We start from the raw sequence: 20,167 nt of genomic DNA on the forward strand, positions 1-20,167 counted from the left end.
AAGGTTTTTGACAAAGTTCAAGGTGTTGACTACAATGAGATTTTGTCACTCGTATCGATGCTTAAAGTCTGTCTGAATCATGTTAGCAATTGCCGCATTTTATGAAATCTGGCAAATGGATAACAAAACTGCAATCCTTAATGGACTTCTTAAAGAAGAGTTGTATATGATGCAACCAGAAGGTTTTGTCAATCCTAAAGGTGTTAACAAAATATGCAAGCTCCAATGATCCATCTATGGACTGGTGCAAGCATCTCGGAGTTGGAATATATGCTTTGATAAGTTGATCAAAGCATATAGTTTTATACAGACTTACGGTGAAGCCTGTATTTACAAGAAAGTGAGTGGGAGCACTACAACATTTCTGATAAGTATATGTGAGTGACATATTGTTGATCAGAAATAATGTAGAATTATTCTGTAAAGCATAACGAAGTGTTTGAAAGGAGTTTTTCAAAGAAAGACCTCGGTGAAGATGCTTACATATTGAGCATCAAGATCTATAGAGATAGATCAAGACGCTTGATAAGTTTTTTCAATGAATACATACCTTGACAAGATTTTGAAGTAGTTCAAAATGGAACAGTCAAAGAAAGAGTTCTTGCCTGTGTCGCAAGGTGTGAAATTGAGTAAGACTTAAAGCCCGACCACGGCAGAAGATAGAAAGAGAATGAAAGTCATTCCCTATGCCCCAGCCATAGATTCTATAAAGTATGCCATGCTGTGTACCAGATCTGTTGTATACCCTACACTGTGTTAAGCGAGGGAATACAATAGTGATCTAGGAAGTAGATCACTGGACAGCGGTCAAAATTATCCTTAGTGGAATAAGGATATGTTTCTCGATTATGGACATGACAAAAGGTTCGTCGTAAAGGGTTAAGTCGATGCAAATTTTGATAGTGATCTAGATGACTCTAAGTCTCAATCTGGATACATATTGAAAGTGGGAGCAATTAGCTATAGTAGCTCCGTGCAAAGCATTGTAGACATAGAATTCACAAAATACTTACGGATATGTATGTGACAGACCCGTTGACTAAAATTATCTCACAAGCAAAACATGATCACACCTTAGTACTCTTTGGGTGTTAATCACATAAATGATGTGAACTAGATTATTGACTCTAGTAAACCCTTCGGGTATAGGTCACATGACAATGTGAACCATGGGTGTTAATCACATGGTGATGTGAACTATTAGTGTTGGATCACATGGCGATGTGAACTAGATTATTAACTCTAGTGCAAGTGGGAGACTGAAGGAAATATGCCCTAGAGGCAATAATAAAGTTATTATTTATTTCCTTATATCATGATAAATGTTTATTATTCATGCTAGAATTGTATTAACCGGAAACATAATACATGTGTGAATACATAGACAAACAGAGTGTCACTAGTATGCCTCTACTTGACTAGCTCGTTAAATCAAAGATGGTTATGTTTCCTAACCATAAACATGTGTTGTCATTTGATTAACGAGATCACATTATTAGGAGAATGATGTGATTGACATGACCCATTCCATTAGCTTAGCACCCGATCGTTTAGTATGTTGCTATTGCTTTCTTCATGACTTATACATGTTCCTATGACTATGAGATTATGCAACTCCCGTTTGCCGGAGGAACACTTTGTGTGCTACCAAACGTCACAACATAACTGGGTGATTATAAAGGAGCTCTACAGGTGTCTCCAAAGGTACATGTTGGGTTGGCGTATTTCGAGATTAGGATTTGTCACTCCGATTGTCGGAGAGGTATCTCTGGGCCCTCTCGGTAATGCACATCACATAAGCCTTGCAAGCATTTCAACTAATGAGTTAGTTGCGAGATGATGTATTACGAAACGAGTAAAGAGACTTGCCGGTAACGAGATTGAACTAGGTATTGAGATACCGACGATCGAATCTCGGGCAAGTAAAATACCGATGACAAAGGGAACAACGTATGTTGTTATGCGGTCTGACCGATAAAGATCTTCGTAGAATATGTAGGAGCCAATATGAGCATCCAGGTTCCGCTATTGGTTATTGACCGGAGACGTGTCTCGGTCATGTCTACATTGTTCTCGAACACGTAGGGTCCGCATGCTTAAGGTTTCGATGACAGTTATATTATGAGTTTATGAGTTTTGATGTACCGAAGTTAGTTCGGAGTCCCAGATGTGATCACGGGCATAACGAGGAGTCTCGAAATCGTCAAGACATAAAGATTGATATATTTGACGGCTATATTCGAACACCGGAAGTGTTCCGGGTGATTTCGGAGAAAACCGGAGAGCCGGAGGGTTATCGGAACCCTACCGGAAGAAGTAATGGGCCATATGGGCCTTAGTGGAGAGAGAGAGGGGCAGCCAGGGTGGGCCGCGCCCCTCCTCCCCCATGGTCCGAATTTGACTAGGAGAGGGGGGGCGGTGCCCCCTTTCCTTCTCCCTCCCCCCTTCCTTCCCCCTTCTAGTAGGAGTCCTACTCCTACTAGGAGGAGGACTCCTCCTGGCGCGCCAATAGGGGCCGGCCGGCCTCCTCCCCTTGCTCCTTTATATATGGGGGCAGGGGGCACCCCTAGACACACAAGTTGATCCACGTGATCATATTCTTAGCCGTGTGCGGTGCTTAGGCGAAGCCCTGCGACTGTAGTTCATCAAGATCGTCACCACGCCGTCGTGCTGACGGAACTCTACCCCGACACTCTGCTGGATCGGAGTCCGGGGATCGTCATCGAGCTGAACGTGTGCTAAAACTCGTAGGTGCCGTAGTTTCGGTGCTTGATCGGTCGGGCCGTGAAGACGTACGACTACATCAACCGCGTTGTGCTAACGTTTCCGCTGTCGGTCTACAAGGGTACGTAGATCACACTCTCCCCTCTCGTTGCTATGCATCACCATGATCTTGCGTGTGCGTAGGAATTTTTTTTGAAATTTCTACGTTCCCCAACACCAGACACATCGTCATTGAAGACTGGTTCAGGGGCTACTGAGGGAGTCTAGGATTATGGGGTCCTCGGGCGTCCGGGCAATGTGATATGGGCTGGACTCATGGGCTGTGGAGATACAAGACAAAAGACTTTCCCCCGTGTCCGGATGGGACTCTACTTTGCGTGGAAGGCAAACTTGCCTTGTGGATGTGAATATTCCTTTCTTTGTAAACCGACTCTGTACAACCCTAGCCCTCTCCAATGTCTATATAAACCGTAGGGTTTAGTCCGTAGAGGCAATCATAATCATATAGGCTAGACATCTAGGGTTTAGCCATTACGATATCGTGGTAGATCAACTCTTGTAACCCCTATACTCATCAAAGTCAATCAAGCAGGACGCAGGTTATTACCTCCATTAAGAGGGCCCGAACCTGGGTAAACATCATGTCCCCTATCTCCCGTTACCTTTGATCCTTAGACACACAGTTCGGGACCCCCTACCCGAGATCTGCCAGTTTTGACACCGACAGCCGTATCGCCCTAGGTTATAACTGTCTCATGATGAATATCATACAACAAGTCACCGATCCAATGCCTACGAATTTATCCTATATTGTTCTTGCTAAGTTACTACTGCTATCATTACTATTATACTTGCTACAGAATTACTGCTATCACTGTTACCATTATTGTTACTACTGTCACTACTATCAAAACTATCAAACTACTTTGCTACTGATCACTTTGCTGCACATAAATAATCTCCAGGTGTGGTTGAATTGACAACTCACCTACTAATACCTTCAAATATTCTTTGGCTCCCCTTGTGTCGAATCTATAAATTTGGGTTGAATACTCTACCCTCGAAAACTGTTGCGATCCCCTATACTTGTGGGTTATCACCCCCACAAACTTTCTTGTAAATACAGGCTTCTCCAAAAGTCTATATAAAACCATATGCTTTGATCACACTATCAAAGCATATATTCCAACTCTAAGAGGCTTGCACTAGTCCATAAATGTTTCGCTGGAGCTTGCACACTTTGTTAGCACCTTTGGGATTGACAAAACCTTTTGGTTGCATCATATACAACTCTTCTTTAAGATATCCATGAAGGTATGTAGTTTTGACATCCATTTGCCAAAATTCATAATAATAAAATGTGGCAATTGCTAACATGATTCGGACAGACTTAAGCATCGCTACGGGTGAGAAGGTCTCATTGTAGTCAACTCCTTGAACTTGTCGAAAACCTTTCACAACAAGTCGAGCTTTGTAGACAGTAACATTACCGTCAGTGTTAGTCTTCTTCTTGAAGATCCATTTATTCTCTATGGCTTGCCGATCATCGGGCAAGTCAACCAAAGTCCATACTTTGTTCTCATACATGGATCCCATCTCAGATTTCATGGCCTCAAGCCATTTCGCGGAATCTAGGCTTATCATCGCTTCCTCATAGTTCGTAGGTTCGTCATGGTCAAGTAACATGACCTCCAGAACAAGATTATTGTACCACTCTTGTTGGGGATATTACTACCAGTATGACCCGCCCAGGAGGGGCCAGGTCATCCCTAATGGCGGGTTAGATAAGAAGCCCGATAAACATTCAAGATGATAGTTTACTAAAAGTATAGAAGGCCCAAAGGCCTGGGGCCGGCTTAAGGCCTGATACTGTAAACCGCCGTATGTAAGGAAAGACTTGTAAATAAAGGCATGTAAAGGAAGTCACCGAGCCGGACACGATTATGAGCCGGCCGGGACTCTGTAGACCACCAGGCGTCAACCCGTGTATATAAGGGGACGACCCGGTGGCGGTTTAGGACAAGAAACAACCAAGTCGATAACCAAGCCGGTGAGTTGAGCCTCTTGGAGATCGAAACCTCAGCAATACCAATCCCAACTAGATGTAGGCTTTTACCTTCATCGTAAGGGGCCGAACTAGTATAAAAACTCTCCCGTGTGTCCTTTGTCCCGATTAACCCCTTTAAGATTCCTAGTGCGATGGCCCTACGACTAAATCCTTGCTCTAGGACATCTGCCGTGTCAATTCCATGACAGTTGGCGCCCACCGTGGGGCCAGGGCACGGTGGATTTGATTTCTTGAAGGGCAACTTCGAAGGGCTCAAGGGATACGCTATGGGCCGGATGACCAAGAGTCGTCGCGGCAAACTCTACATCGACAACGAAGGCTGGGGCCCCGAGGCCGGCTCGATCGAGTATGGGTACCGGGTCCCCTTCGGCGGAATTCACGTCTTCATCGGCCGGATTGGCGAGTCAGGCCCTGAGTTGGATGTCCACATCAACCTCATTGAAACGGCTCAGCGCGCCAGGTCCGCCCGTGTTCAATCTGTCGTGAAACATGCCTTCGTAGGCTGCATCCATGGCGGTGAATACTCCAAAGGATCAATGGAAGGCGGGGAGACGGCCATCTTCTCTGATACTGCATCATCAATAGGTGAGACAGACTCATTGTACCAACTGCAAGACGGCATGCTCGGGGGTTGTTCCGATGGCAGCAGTATTCCAGACCCCCTTGAGCCGCCAAATTGGGCCGGAGTCTTCATGGCGGGGACGCAGCCCTGGCAAAACTCCACAGCAGCGCAGCCGCAGCTACCGGGTCGGCAGCAGCCGGGTTAGGAGACCCCGAGCGCCCCTCGGCTCAGGTTCTAATGGACCTCATGGATAAGCTGACGACTCTGTTAACCGCTGTGGTAGAACCGGCGGCTAAAGCCCAGCACGACGCAGAAGTGGCACGCGTGCGGGAGGAGATGGTGCAAGCTAAAGAAAATCTAGCCGCAGAGGAAACCCGGATGGCAGCAGAACGAGCAACTCTGGATGCTCGTGCTCAGCAGCTTCAAGTAGAAACTTTCCGGCTCTCGGTGGATCTTAATGCGATAAACGAGGTCATGAGGAGGAGGCATCAGAAATCTCAGTCATGTCTGCCACTAACGCTGGATCCAAGGAACCTGTTCCATACACCCGGGGCTAGGGGGAGCAACTAGCCAGAGGCAAACCGGGTCACGACACCCGGTGCACCAGTTCAGCCACGCACCACGGAGCCGCCTCGCATGAATACAGCTCCTCCTCGTTATGTATCAACACCTCCGGGTCACTTCTCCAACCCTATGGAAAATCTCATCGCAACGTCGGCTCGTTTGGCAGCTCTCCCAATGGAAGGCGACTCGCCAGCAGCAACTGAAACCTGGAGGGTAAGAGAACTGCTTCAGATAGCTTTGGCCCAGCAGGATGCATACTCCTACAGTCGAGACGGTATTCATTCAACTCCTCGCCCAAGCCGGAGCCCGAGTTACGGTAGGCACATGGAGTCCGCAGAGATGTCAAGTAATGCTCAACGCCACAACCGGCCATATAGGCATGAGCCGGTGTGGGCTGGAGCCCTTAACTTGGCAGATCAGGAGAGGATTCGTCAAGAAGTAGAACGGGCGGCTCAGATAGCGGCAGAGCAGGCGGCTCACCAAGCCTTTCCGGCTTATCCAGCAACCTCGATTGAGGCAGGAGTGGCCACAAGAACCAGAGGCGTACCTTGCCTGGTCCCAGCCATACGCAATGAGCGGTTGCCTAAGGATTTCAAGGGGCCTCGTAAGGTGCCTAATTACACGGCTGATCTATAGCCGGGGCTTGGATTGAGAGTTATGAGATGGCTATGGAGCTGTTGGAGGTTAGCGATGCTTCAATGGCCAAGTATTTTACCATGATGTTGGATGGAACGGCTCGGACCTGGTTGAAGGGATTGCCACCCAATTCTATCGGATCATGGGCGGAGTTGAAAGCACGGTTCATCCAGAACTTCAAGGACACGTGTAAGCAACCAATGTCAATTGTGGACCTGACCAATTGCAAGCAATAGGATGGTGAATCTACAACCCATTGGGTGCGCCGGGTCAAGGAGATAATACATTCATCTGATAAGATGGATGCCGGCTCAACAGTTTTGATGTTGGAGAAAAATTGCCGCTTTGAACCTCTGAAGCAGAAGTTGGGGCGGCTTAAACGTGACTGTAATGACATGGGAACGTTGATGGAAGCTCTTGTCAAGTATGCCGACTCTGATACCACCAAGGACCCGGTGTCTGACGAAGAAAAGGCAACGAAGGGAAAGAAGAACGGCAATGGCAAGGGTCACCAGCATAACCCGGAGAATCAAGGAGGTAATAAGCGTAAGGCTGATGAGTTTGTTGCTAATACTAATGCGCAAGGTGGTAATCAGCGACGCAAGGGCAGACAACCCTCTCGATCGGGTGGGTTAGGCCCCACCCTTGAGCAGTTGTTGAATGAACCTTGTCCAAAACACGACACCCAGGAGAAACCAGCCACACACTTATGGAAGGATTGCACGATCATGAAGGCATTTAGAAATTCAAATGCATTTGATGGGGGTCACGGCCCAGGTGGCGGCTTAGGTGGAGGCGGCTTTCAGGGCCCGGGTGCCGGTTCAAGCGGAGAAGGTTTTCACGGTCAGGGTTATCCTGGTCACCAAGGAGGATATAATCATCAACACGGCCAAGGGAATCAGCAGCAGCAGCAATCCGGATATCAGAGCAACCCGAAGCAGTTGAGTAGCGGAGAGTGTCATGTCTTTACTACCAGTTTATGTAAGAGGAACCAGAAACTCCACAAGAGGGCCATCAATGCTGTTGAGCCGACAATTCCACGTTATCTGTGTTGGTCGGAGCAGCCTATTATGTGGAGCAGAGAGGATCACCCGCCCCGGATTGATAATCTGGGTCACTTGGCTTTGGTAGTGGCACCTCAGGTTGGTGGGTACAAGTTTACTAAGGTACTCATGGACGGAGGCAGCAGCATCAACATCATCTACTATGAGACGTTCCGCCGGATGGGATTGCCGGATAAAAATCTTAAACAATCCAACACTGTTTTTCACGGTGTGGTACCTGGTAAATCGGCATACCCAGTTGGGAAGATTGAGCTGGAAGTAGCCTTTGGGGATGAGTATGTCTCCAGAGTAGAAAAATTAACCTTTGAAGTGGTTAAAATCAAAAGCCCGTATCATGCTCTGTTTGGGAGGCTGGCTTATGCCAAGTTCATGGCTCGACCGTGTTACGTATATTTGTAGCTCAAGATGTCGGGTCATAAGGGCACCATTACGGTACATGGGAGCCAGAAGATAGCCTTGGAATGTGAAGAAAGTGATGCCGCCTATGCTGAATCTGTTTGTGCAACAGAAGAGTTAAAATTCTACAAGGATCATGTTGACCCGACGGACATGACGTCATTAAAAAAACCAACAACAGAGCATGAGCCGGAGTTGAAATTCAAATCAGCTAATGACACTAAGATGGTTGACTTTGTACCTGGCGACTCATCCAAAAAGTTCATCATCAGCGCAAACTTTGATCTGAAATAGGAAAGCGCGCTCATTGAGTTCATCCATGAGAACCGGGACATCTTTGCATGGAAACCTTCAGACATGCCGGGTGTCCCAAGGGAACTCCCTGAGCACACTCTTAATATCGATCCAAAGTTCAAACCTGTCAGACAGTTTCTCCGACGGTTCAATGAAGAAAGGCGCAAGGCCATCGGAGAAGAGGTGGCCTGGCTCTTGGCTGCCGGGTTCATTGTGGAGGTCTTTCACCCCCAATGGTTAGCTAACCCGGTGCTTGTACTCAAAAAGAATGACACCTGGGGCATGTGTGTGGATTACACAGATTTGAACAAGGCTTGTCCGGCTGATCCTTTTTCTCTCCCCGTATTGATCAGATCATTGATGCTACGGTGGGTTGCGCACGGTTGAGCTTCTTAGATGCTTATTCCGGTTATCATCAAATTAAGATGGCAGTCAAGGATCAAGATAAGACAACATTTATAACTCCTTTTGGAGCTTTCTGCTATGTGTCTATGCCTTTTGGGCTTAAGAGTGCCCAGGCGACTTACCAGCGGTGCGTGCAGAATTGTCTTCACGATCAAATTGGGCGCAATGTTCATGCTTATGTGGATGATATAGTGGTGAAATCCAGGGAATAGGAAACCTTGGTCACAGACCCGAAAGAGACTTTTGATAATCTTCGGGTTTACAAGATGATGCTTAACCCAGTCAAGTGTGTTTTTGGAGTGCCAGCCGGCAAGCTCTTGGGTTTTTTGGTGTCTAACCGAGGTATTGAAGCTAACCCAGAGAAAATCAAGGCAATCACATCTCTAGCCAAACAAACCTGCGTTAATGATGTTCAGCGACTGGCGGGTCGTGTGGCTGCTTTGAGCCGGTTCATAAGCCGGTTAGGGCAAAAGGCTATGCCTCTGTATCAGTTGATGAAGAAGACATATGTTTTTGTTTGGAGCGATGCTGCGAACACTGCTTTTGAGGATCTGAAGGCACAACTGGCTGAGCCGCCAGTCCTGGCTGCTCCAATTGAGAAAGAGCCGCTATTGTTATACGTAGCTGCCAACTCACGGGCTGTTAGTGTGGCTATTGTGGTAGAGCGCCAGGAGGCTGGTAAAGAGCATCCGGTTCAGCGGCCGGTTTATTTTGTCAGTGAAGTGCTAATTGAGTCTAAACAACGATATCCACATTGGCAGAAGCTTATTTATGGGGTGTTCATGGCGAGCCGAAAGCTTAAACATTACTTTCAGGGACATCCAATCATTGTGGTTCGCTCTTCTCCTTTGGGAGACATTATTCAAAACAGAGAAGCCACGGGGAGAGTCGCCAAGTGGGCAATTGAGCTTGGGTCTCATGGGTTGAGGTATGTTCCACGTACTTCCATTATGTCTCAAGCCCTGGTTGACTTCATCAATGACCGGACAGAGATGCAGATGCCGGAAGAGAAGCCGGACAACACATATTGGACTAATCATTTTGATGGATCCAGGCAATTGGAAGGCTCGGGGGCTGGAGTCGTGTTAACTTCGCCACGAGGTGATAAATTTTGTTATGTGTTGCGGTTGATGTTTCCATGCACTAACAACGCAGCAGAGTATGAAGCCTTGATCCATGGTCTTCGAGTGGCAAAGGAGATGAGCTTGAGTCGGGTCATATGTCTTGGTGACTCAGATCTAGTGGCTCAACAGGTATCTGGCAAGTGGGATTCCAAAGACCCTCTCATGGCGGCTTATCGCTGAGAGGTCGATGCTGTTGCAGGATATTTTAAAGGTTATTAGGTGGAACATATTGACCGTCGAAAGAACGAAGCGGCTGATGCTTTAAGCCGGCTAGGGTCTCAGCGTAAGCCGGTGCCACCCAACACCTTTTTGGATGTTTTGCATAACCCCTCTGTCAAGTTGCCCACAGAAGAATATTTAGCTGTTCCTGACCCGGAGGCGCAGCTGGTAGTAGCTCTTCATGTCATCCCAGATTGGACGGTGCCGTTCTTGCCTTACATGACCCGGGGAGAGTTGCCAGTAGATGAGACCCTGGCTCAGCAGATAACCCAGCGATCTAAGTCCATGACGATTTCGGATGGAGAGTTATTTCATCGCAGTGTTTCCGAAGCGTTTCAACAGTGTGTTTCCCCCGAAGAAGGTCAAGAAATCCTTCGTGAGATCCATGAAGGCGATTGCGGTCATCACACCGGGTCAAAATCTTTAGTGGCCAAGGCGTTTCGTCATGGTTTTTACTGGTTGACGGCTCACGCTGATGCAGAAGATCTGGTCAGTAGATGTGATGGATGTCAAAAATTTCCACGACGAGCGCATGTGCCGGCTCAAGAGCTCCGGATGATTCCAATCACTTGGCCGTTTGCGGTCTGGGGGCTTGACATGGTGGGACCTTTCAAAAGGTCTAAGGATAAAAAGACACATCTCTTGGTGGCAGTTGATAAGTTTACTAAGCGGGTTGAGGCAGAGCCTGTGAGTAAGTGTGCTGCAGCCACGACGGTTCAGTTCATGAAAAAAGTAATCTTCCGTGTCGGTTTTCCACACAGTATTATCACAGACAATGGCACTAATCTGTCTCAAGGGGTTATGGAAGAGTTTTGTCAGCGAGAGCACATCCGGCTTGATGTTTCTTCTGTAGCTCATCCTCAATCCAATGGTCAAGCTGAGAGAGCCAATCAGGAAATTCTGAAAGGGCTAAAACCCCGGCTTATGGTTCCTTTACAGCGAACACGGGGTTGTTGGGCAGAGGAGTTACCCTCAGTGTTGTGGAGCATCAATACTACGCCCAACAAGTCTACGAGTTACACACCCTTCTTCATGGTTTATGGAGCAGAGGCAGTGTTGCCTAGTGACATCCGTCATGACTCTCCCCGTGTGGCGGCTTATGTTGAAGCTAACAATGAAAAAGCCAGACAGGATGCGCTTGACTTGTTGGATGAAGAAAGAGACTTAGCAGCGGCGCGGTCAGCAATTTATCAACAGGACCTGCGTCATTATCATAGCTGCCGGGTTAAGTCCAGGACTTTTCAGGAAGGCAACTTGGTGCTCCGGCTCGTCCAGGATCTTTCAGATGCACACAAGTTATCCCCGCCTTGGGAAGGACCCTTTGTGGTCAGTAAAAATTTACATAATAGGTCATACTACCTTATTGACGTTCGAGAGCATGCAGAGTCAAGTAAGTCGGAAGAGGAGACCCGCCGACCATGGAATATTGCTCAACTTCGGCCGTATTACACCTGAGCCACCAGCTCTCAACATGTACATACATTCACGTTGTATATACTATGATAAGCAATAAAGTAAGACCATCGGTCTCTTTTCTTTTCACAGACTATACATCTTTATTATTTATTACTTACAAATGACTATTAAGGAGCTGATCATATTTGAATCAAGTTTAACCTTTTTGGTCCAGCTTATGATCGTATCCGAATCTAGCTGCAAATCTCATGGTCATTTGGGGGCTTCCTGTTCAAACATAGGTCGTATGCAAACCAAAGAGAACATAGCTATCGTAACCCTCTTGATCGGCTCAAGGCCAAACTCACTTGGGGGCTTCTTGATCGTATCCGAATCATAGCTTAACCCCTTTTGAGTCCGACTTGGATCGTATTCGAATCAGGGTCGTTAAAAACCTCTCAAGGTCATTTGGGGGCTTCCTGTTCGAACATAGGTCGTATTCGAACCAAAGAGAACATAGCTGTCGGTACCCTCTTGATCAGCGCAACGCCAAAGCCACTAGGGGCTATATGGTCGTATTCGAACCTTAGCTTAACCCCTTTGGTCCGGTTTACTGATCGTATTCGAATCAGAAACCCTCAGCCTCTTGAATACAGAGTTAAAATTATGTTTATTATCTGCTGTTTGCCTTTTAGCTTTTATTGTTTCAATATTACAAATAAGCTAGCCTAGTTTTCTTCACCGGCTCAATTATTGGACAACACAGCCGCCCGGGTTATTCAAGCCGGTGGCTCAAGGATCCAAAGGTATGAGCTACTAAGATATGATGATCATTGAGTATTCAAGAAGTATTAACTTTTCATACATATTGAATTATCAAGTTCACCACCCGGATTATTAAAACCGGCGATCTAAGGATCAACAAGGACAAGGTATGATTTTTACTTATACGCGCTTACCCGCTGCGTTAACTCAAGAATTCGTATTAACCCTTATGCTTTCTTTATATTTGTCTCTATTTTTTATTGAGGTAAATATATTGGCTGTAAATTAGGGTGTTTAAGTCCGTTTGGTTCTAAACCGCCTTGCCAGTCTTTTTCTTGTATTCACAGGAACATAGTTCAAATATCGCAGAGACAAACATTAAACGATGCATACATTGACATCTGGAAGCAGATTCACATAGAAGTATTTTATGCACGACGGCATAAGCAAACATGCGGTGTTTTAGCAACTAAGTTATTACGAGGCTTTATAAGCCTATGAAGATGATCATCGTCCCTCCCTCGCCGGTTCACCACCTTCTGTTTGCTGGAAGTTGGATTTTGACCAATCAAAGCCGTTCATGGCAACAAATTCGGCTTCGTCGTCAATCAGGCCGGCCGGGTCAATTTCCGGGGCAAAGGTATCTTCTCTCACTAGTGGGATCAGATCTGCTACTTTGTATGAAGGAGTGGCCATCTTCTTATTTTCACTATCAAAACCTGGCTGGTACTTGTCAACATTGGTGTCATCTCCAAGACTAGTCGCCTGAGGCCGGACTTCACGTACACACGCTATGAAATCATCCTGATCAAACGGAGACCCGTCCTCCTTCACAGTAGGGTAACCTCTTGCTACGTCCGCCGGGTCTAGGTCTGGCACCCAAGCCTTGGAGCGGCTTAGGGCAGTCAAAGCTCCGGCTCGCGCGCAGGAGCGTTTTACTTCTTGGAATCTAGCAGGAAGGATGGACAGCTTCTTCAGGACATCGCTAAGCCGGTTGGGTCCTTGATTTGCAGGACAGATAGCGGCCAGAGCCCGCTGTGCACCAATATACAATTGTTCAACCAAGGTGTATACTGCCTTCAGTTTAATCAACGTGTCTTGGCTCAGATTTTTACTTCGCGGGCCTGCATATATTTTTAACATAGTAAGTTGGCGGATCATATTCCGGTTTTGCAAAAATTATATGAAAGGTCAAATCAGGCAGCTTACCAAAGATAACAGCGACCATCTGAGACACCCGATCCTTCAAACTGTTCAGCTCTGTTGAAATTTCTTTCAGAGTTGTTTCGGCTGTCTCAGCTCATCGGGTCAGGACTGTTTTGTCATTTTCCCAAGCCTTCTCCTTGGTAGCAAAGCTGGTCTTCAAATTTTCCGTTGCAGAAAGGCTCATTTGTAGTTTGGAAGTGGAAGATTTGATTTCGGACTCTTGACTTGCTAGCCGAGTCTTTGCATCCGATAATTGAGAGTTCAATTCCGACAAGGCATTCTGTGAAACGTCCGGATAAGTCAAGACTTGGTTTCAAATTCAAATATCCAAATTCAAGATTCAAGTCTCAAAGTACTTTACGAGTAAACCACTTGACACTTGGCGGCTAATGTATGCCAAATCAAATTTTTACGACTCTACAAACATATTTAAAGTCCCAAGTCCCTTACAAAGTAACGACACTTGGCACTTGGGGGCTAATGTACGTAGTTCAGCAAATTTATCAAGGTTAAACCGGAGGATTAAGTATTTTGAAGACGATTTTAAATTCTAAAGTACCGATTCATTGATGGTTAAAATAAACCGGTCCTTGGGGACTATAGGTGAAGTTTTTGTTTCTATCAGTATCAGGCAAAGTTTCAAAGGTAAAAGTCTCGGACTGTACTTTAAGCCTACAGGTTATTCTGTTTCTCTCATAATCTGAAGACTTGGGGGCTGAAGGAATATTAGTAAACCGGAAACAACGTACCTCATACTTCAACTGAAGCTGCTTGACCATCTCGATCTCAGACCCACGACTGGAGTGTACATGACTGAGATAGCGGGATAAGATATCACTGGCATTGATACGGTCATAATTGGCAACCTCAAAGTGAACCTTCTGCCTCTCCAATGCTTCTTGCTTTGCTGTGCACCGAGCCAACACCATTGGGTTCCCCGACTCAACAAAGCGGCTCCCGGTAATTTGAACATCTTAAACACGTGGAGACGGTGGGTCAGTTGAGCTTGACGGTCCAGCTGTAGAAGGATTCATAGTGGCTTTGTCAAGGGATGGCTCTAGAGGATTTGCTTCATTGACAATAGGCGGGTCTTCTAGGCGTTAGTTAATGGAGAAGGCGGCCTAGCCGGGTCAGATGCTAGTACTGGCGGGTCTTCCGCCGGTTTTGCTACCTTCGCCTTCTTGGATTTAGCCTGGCCGCTAAGGAAAAAATATTGTAGGATAGTCAGCATCAAGATATAGTGGATCAACCCGGAAGAAAAGAGGATTTCTGATTACCCAGGAGCAGTCTTGAAAGCCGGAAATTGTGTTTGTGATGAGTCGCCTGAGGAACGAGACACCTCCTGAAAAGGTAAAGGAAAGGAGTTAAAAGAAATACAAGGAGAAGGATTCATTAAAACAAGTTAAGGACAGTAATAAGTAAACCTCGGTCGGGCATTTTCGAGGGGTTTGTTGAAGGACGATAGACGGTTCATCTTCAATCTCAACTTCACGACGGCTTTCATGTTGTTGCTTTTTCAAATGAAAGTTGGGATCCAAGTGAGCTAAGGGGTTTGAAAACCTTACTTTACAGATCACTCCTCGAACTTTGTGTCTTGGTAAGGGCTTTGAGTCGGAGGAAATGATAGTTACCCCTGCTTCCCCGGCCTGACTGGCCCCAGTGTCATCCTGGTAAGGATCAGTGTCAATAAGATTGTTAAAAAGTTGGCCAAGGGAATCAAGGGCTACCTCCGAGTCAGACGTGTCATCAAGCTTCATTAAATCTTCAACAGTGGTTTTCTTCTTCTTCTTCGTTCTCCGGGTCGATTTCTTGGCGTTCATGGAGACAAGTTTCGCCTTCTTGGCAGCTTCGTGACCATATTTCACTTTCCAAAAGTCAGAGTTGGCCTACAAAGACAAGAGGAAGGATCAGTGATAAACAATACGGCTGGACAAAATACAAAGGAAAAAGATCAGAATATCCTTACTTCTGGTACCGGGTTAAATTTACAGAAGGGATATAACCCAACAACACTGCAATCTTCATACTTCGCAGTCACCAGAACATTTGACATTGCGACAACGTCCTCCTCGGTTAGTTGAACCGGGGTATGACAGAGAGAGTCGTCCGGGTCTCCACCATATTCATACATCAACTTTGAACGACGGCTTAATGGAATAATCCGCCATGAGATCGAGCAGTGCGTTAGATCGACTCCGTTTAAACCGTTCCCGAACAAACCGTTGATTCTTTTGATAGATGGAAGCAGCTTCTTGCGTTCAGCAACGGTAAGTTTATCTGGCAGGGAGAACTTGGTGTCAAGACGATCGGGGCGGTAACCCGACAGTGGCTTCTCATTGGCGGGTGAGATGTCCTGACAGTAAAACCAAGTTTGGTTCCAGTCCTTTGGGTGACTTGGTAAAACTATGAGAGGGAAAACCGCACCCTGCCAGCGCTGAATTGAGATGCCTCCAAGTTCTAAGCTAAGGCCATTGGTGCACTCGTTCTGCCGGTTCAAATAGAAGTACTCTCTAAATAGTTCCACAGTCGGCTCTTGCTGAAGATATACCTCACAGAGCACTTGGAAGTTACAAATATTGGACATGGAAAAGGGCCCAATATCCTGAGGATGGAGTTTGAAAAAGTGAAGAACTTCTCTGAAAAACTTTGAGCCGGGCCGTGAGAAGCCCCGGTTCATGTGATCAGTAAAGACGATCACTTCGCCGTCTTTTGGATTGGGTCGTTCTTCTTCCGGGTCAGGAGCACGATAAGACATGATGTTTCTTGAGGGTAGAAATCCAATGACGAAGAACTCTTTTAGATGCTCCTCAGTTATGGTTGAGGGGACCCAATTGCAGATGGTGGGTGTCTTTGATGACATGATGTGCAAGGGACTGGAAAAGGAAAAACAACAAGCCGTTTCAATTTACGGCAAAAGGTTGCAGTTGTAAAACAAGTAACGGCGGCTTAAACTAAGGGCTAATGACATATAAGGAAAAGAAAGCTGGAGTGGTAAGCCGCCACGACTACAGATTTTCTCAGAAAGCAGATTCAGCTAAGTGTTGGCATAAACAAGTTTCACCAAGCTATCATTACTATTTTGGATCAAATGGCTGTCCCAAAAAGAAAATATTCTAGACCTAAAAATCCAGTACAGATGAGTTTATCAGCTAACAAAGCATCTATACAGGAGAAAGAGATCTACTGCTATCAAAAATTAATGACAAACAGCTATCGCAGCAGTTCTACACTATCGGACAATCAGGAAAGGGCATCGGAGGTGAAATCTACCAAGAGTCTGTGATGAACAACGACGAACACCGACGAACTCGAGAAGCCGAAATGCAGATCTAAGGCAGAGAAGGAAATGGACTTACAGATGCAGGGCTACTGCGGAGGTTCGTCGCGTTTTCTTTGGTCAAATCCGGTTGATGCAGCGGCCTGAGGTGAAGAAGACAAGGGGATCTACGGTGGCAGAGCTCGAGCGGCAGCGAAACAGCGATAGGAGGAAGACGACCGAAGGGGAGAATGAAAAAGACCTAGGTCGTGCCTATTTATAAGGGAGTACACAAACAGGCGGGCATGAAAATCAAGGAGACCTGAATAATGATTATCCAACTAAACGGACGCCTCGATTCTCGAAAGGCATTAAAAATAAAAGATCCGTTGGAAGATGACATCATGAAAGTTTTTTGTGTTTTTAGAAGGTGACGTCACGGCGGGTTACAGAAGTTTTCAGACAGAGGATGAATTCCATCTAAGTATTGAAGATTGACAAAGAACAAAGTTCAAAGTCAACCTGGAGCCTAATGTTGGGGATATTACTACCAGTATGACCTGCCCAGGAGGGGCCGGGTCAGCCCTAATGGCGGGTTACATAAGAAGCCCGATAAACATTCAAGATGATAGTTTACTAAAAGTATAGAAGGCCCAAAGGCCTGGGGCCGGCTTAAGGCCTAATACTGTAAACCGCCATATGTAAGGAAAGACTTGTAAAGAAAGGCATGTAAAGGAAGTCACCGAGCCGGACACGATTATGAGCCGGCCGGGACTCTGTAGGCCACCCGGCGTCAACCCGTGTATATAAGGGGACGACCCGGTGGCGGTTTAGGACAAGAAACAACCAAGTCGATAACCAAGCTGGCGAGTTGAGCCTCTTGGAGATCGAAACCTCAGCAATACCAATCCCAACTAGACGTAGGCTTTTACCTTCATCGTAAGGGGCCGAACTAGTATAAAAACTCTCCAGTGTGTCCTTTGTCCTGATTAACCCCTTTAAGCTTCCTAGTGCGATGGCCCTACGACTAAGTCCTTGCTCTAGGACATCTGCCGTGTCAATTCCATGACAACTCTGGTGCGGATCGTATTCTGGTTGACCTACGAGGTTCGGTAGTAACTTGATCAGAAGTTTCATGATCGTCATGATTAACTTCCTCACTGATTGTTGTACGAATCACTGGAACTGATTTCTGTGGTGAACTACTTTCCAATAAGGGAGAAGGTACAATTACCTCATCAAGTTCTACTTTCCTCCCACTCAGTTCTTTCGAGAGAAACTCCTTCTCTAGAAAGGATCCATTCTTAGCAACAAATATCTTGCCTTTGGATCTGCGATAGAAGGTGTACCCAACAGTTTCCTTTGGGTATCCTATGAAGACACATTTCTCTGATTTGGGTTCGAGCTTATCAGGTTGAAGCTTTTTCACATAAGCATCGCAGCCCCAAACTTTAAGAACGACAATTTGGGTTTCCTGCCAAACCACAGCTCATATGGTGTTGTCTCAACGGATTTAGATGGTGCCCTATTTAACGTGAATGCAGCCGTCTCTAAAGCATAACCCCAAAACGACAGCGGTAAATCGGTAAGAGACATCATAGACCGCACCATATCTAATAGAGTGCGGTTACGACGTTTGGACACAGTATTACGCTATGGTGTTCTAGGTGGCGTGAGCTGTGAAATTATTCCGCATTGTTTCAAATGAAGACCAAACTCATAACTCAAATATCCGCCTCCACAATCAGATCGTAGAAACTTTACTTTCTTGTTACGATGATTTTCCACTTCAATCTGAAATTCTTTGAACTCTTCAAATGTTTCAAACTTATGTTTCATCAAGTAGATATACCCATATCTGGTCAAATCATCCATGAAGGTCAGAAAATAATGATACCCGCCGCGAGCCTCAACACTCATCAGACCGCATACATCAGTATGTATTATTTCCAGTAAGTCAGTTGCTCGCTCCGTTGTTCCGGAGAACAAAGTTTTAGTCATCTTGTCCATGAGGCATGGTTCGCAAGCATCAAGTGATTCATAATCAAGTGATTCCAAAAGCCCATTAGCATGGATTTTCTTCATGCGCTTTTGATCTCCATCTCCAAAATAAGTGATATGGCATGGTTCGCAAACATCACATGCAATCAAAATAAGTGATATGATATGGCCATCATCATCTTGTGCCTTTTGATCTCCATCTCCAAAGGACCGTCATGATCACCATCTTCACCGGCTTGACACCTTGATCTCCATCGTAGCATCACTGTCGTCTTGCCAACTATTGCTTCTATGACTATTGCTACCTCTTAGTGATAAAGTAAAGCAATTACATGGCGATTGCATTTCGTACAATAAAGCGACTACCATAAGGCTCCTGCCAGTTGCCGATAACTTTTACAAAACATGATCATCTCATACAACATTTTATATCTCATCACGTCTTGATCATATCACATCACAACATGCCTTGCAAAAACAAGTTAGACATCCTCTACTTTGTTGTTGCAAGTTTTACGTGGCTACTACGGGCTTCTAGCAAGAACTGTTCTTACCTACGCATCAAAACCACAATGATTTTTCGTCAAGTGTGCTGTTTTAACCTTCAACAAGGACCGAGCGTAGTCAAACTCGATTCAACTAAAGTTGGAGAAATAGACACCCGCCAGCCACCTGTGTGCAAAGCACGTTGGTAGAACCAGTCTCATGAACGCGGTCATGTAATGTTGGTCTGGGCCGCTTCATCCAACAATACCGCCAAATCAAAGTAAGACATTGCTGGTAAGCAGTATGACTATTATCGCCCACAACTCTTTGTGTTTCTACTCGTGCATATAACATCTACAGATAGACCTGGCTCGGATGCCACTATTGGGGAACACAGTATTTCAAAATTTTTCCTACGATCACGCAAGATCTATCTAGTAGATGCATAGCAATGAGAGGGGAGAGTGTGTCCATGTACCCTCGTAGACCTAAAGCGGAAGTGTTTAGTAACGCGATTGATGTAGTCGAATGTCTTCGCGATCCAACCGATCCAAGCACCGAACGTACGACACCTCCATGTTCAGCACACATTCAGCTCAATGACGTCCCTCGAGCTCTTGATCTAGTTGAGGACGAGGAAGAGTTTTGTCAGCACGGCAGCGTGTTGATGGTGATGATGAAGTTACCAGTGCAGGGCTTCGCCTAAGCACTATGACGATATGATCGAGGTGGGTAACTATGGAGGGGGGCACCACACATGGCTAAGAGAAGACTTGGTGTGCCTTTGGGGTCCCCCCTCCCATGTATATAAAGGAGGGGGGAAGAGAAGGCCGGCCCAAGGGGGGGCGCGCCATAGGGAGGAGTCCTACTTGGACTCCCGGTCCAAGTAGGATTTGTCCCCCCCTTTTCCTATTCCAACTAGGAGAAGGAGGGAAGGAGGAAGAGGGGAGAAGGAACAAGGGGGGCGCCGTGCCCTCCTAGTTGAATTCGGACTAGCTATGA

Source organism: Triticum urartu, chromosome 7 (genome assembly GCF_003073215.2).
Source record: "Triticum urartu cultivar G1812 chromosome 7, Tu2.1, whole genome shotgun sequence".
Classification (NCBI taxonomy): Eukaryota; Viridiplantae; Streptophyta; class Magnoliopsida; order Poales; family Poaceae; genus Triticum; species Triticum urartu.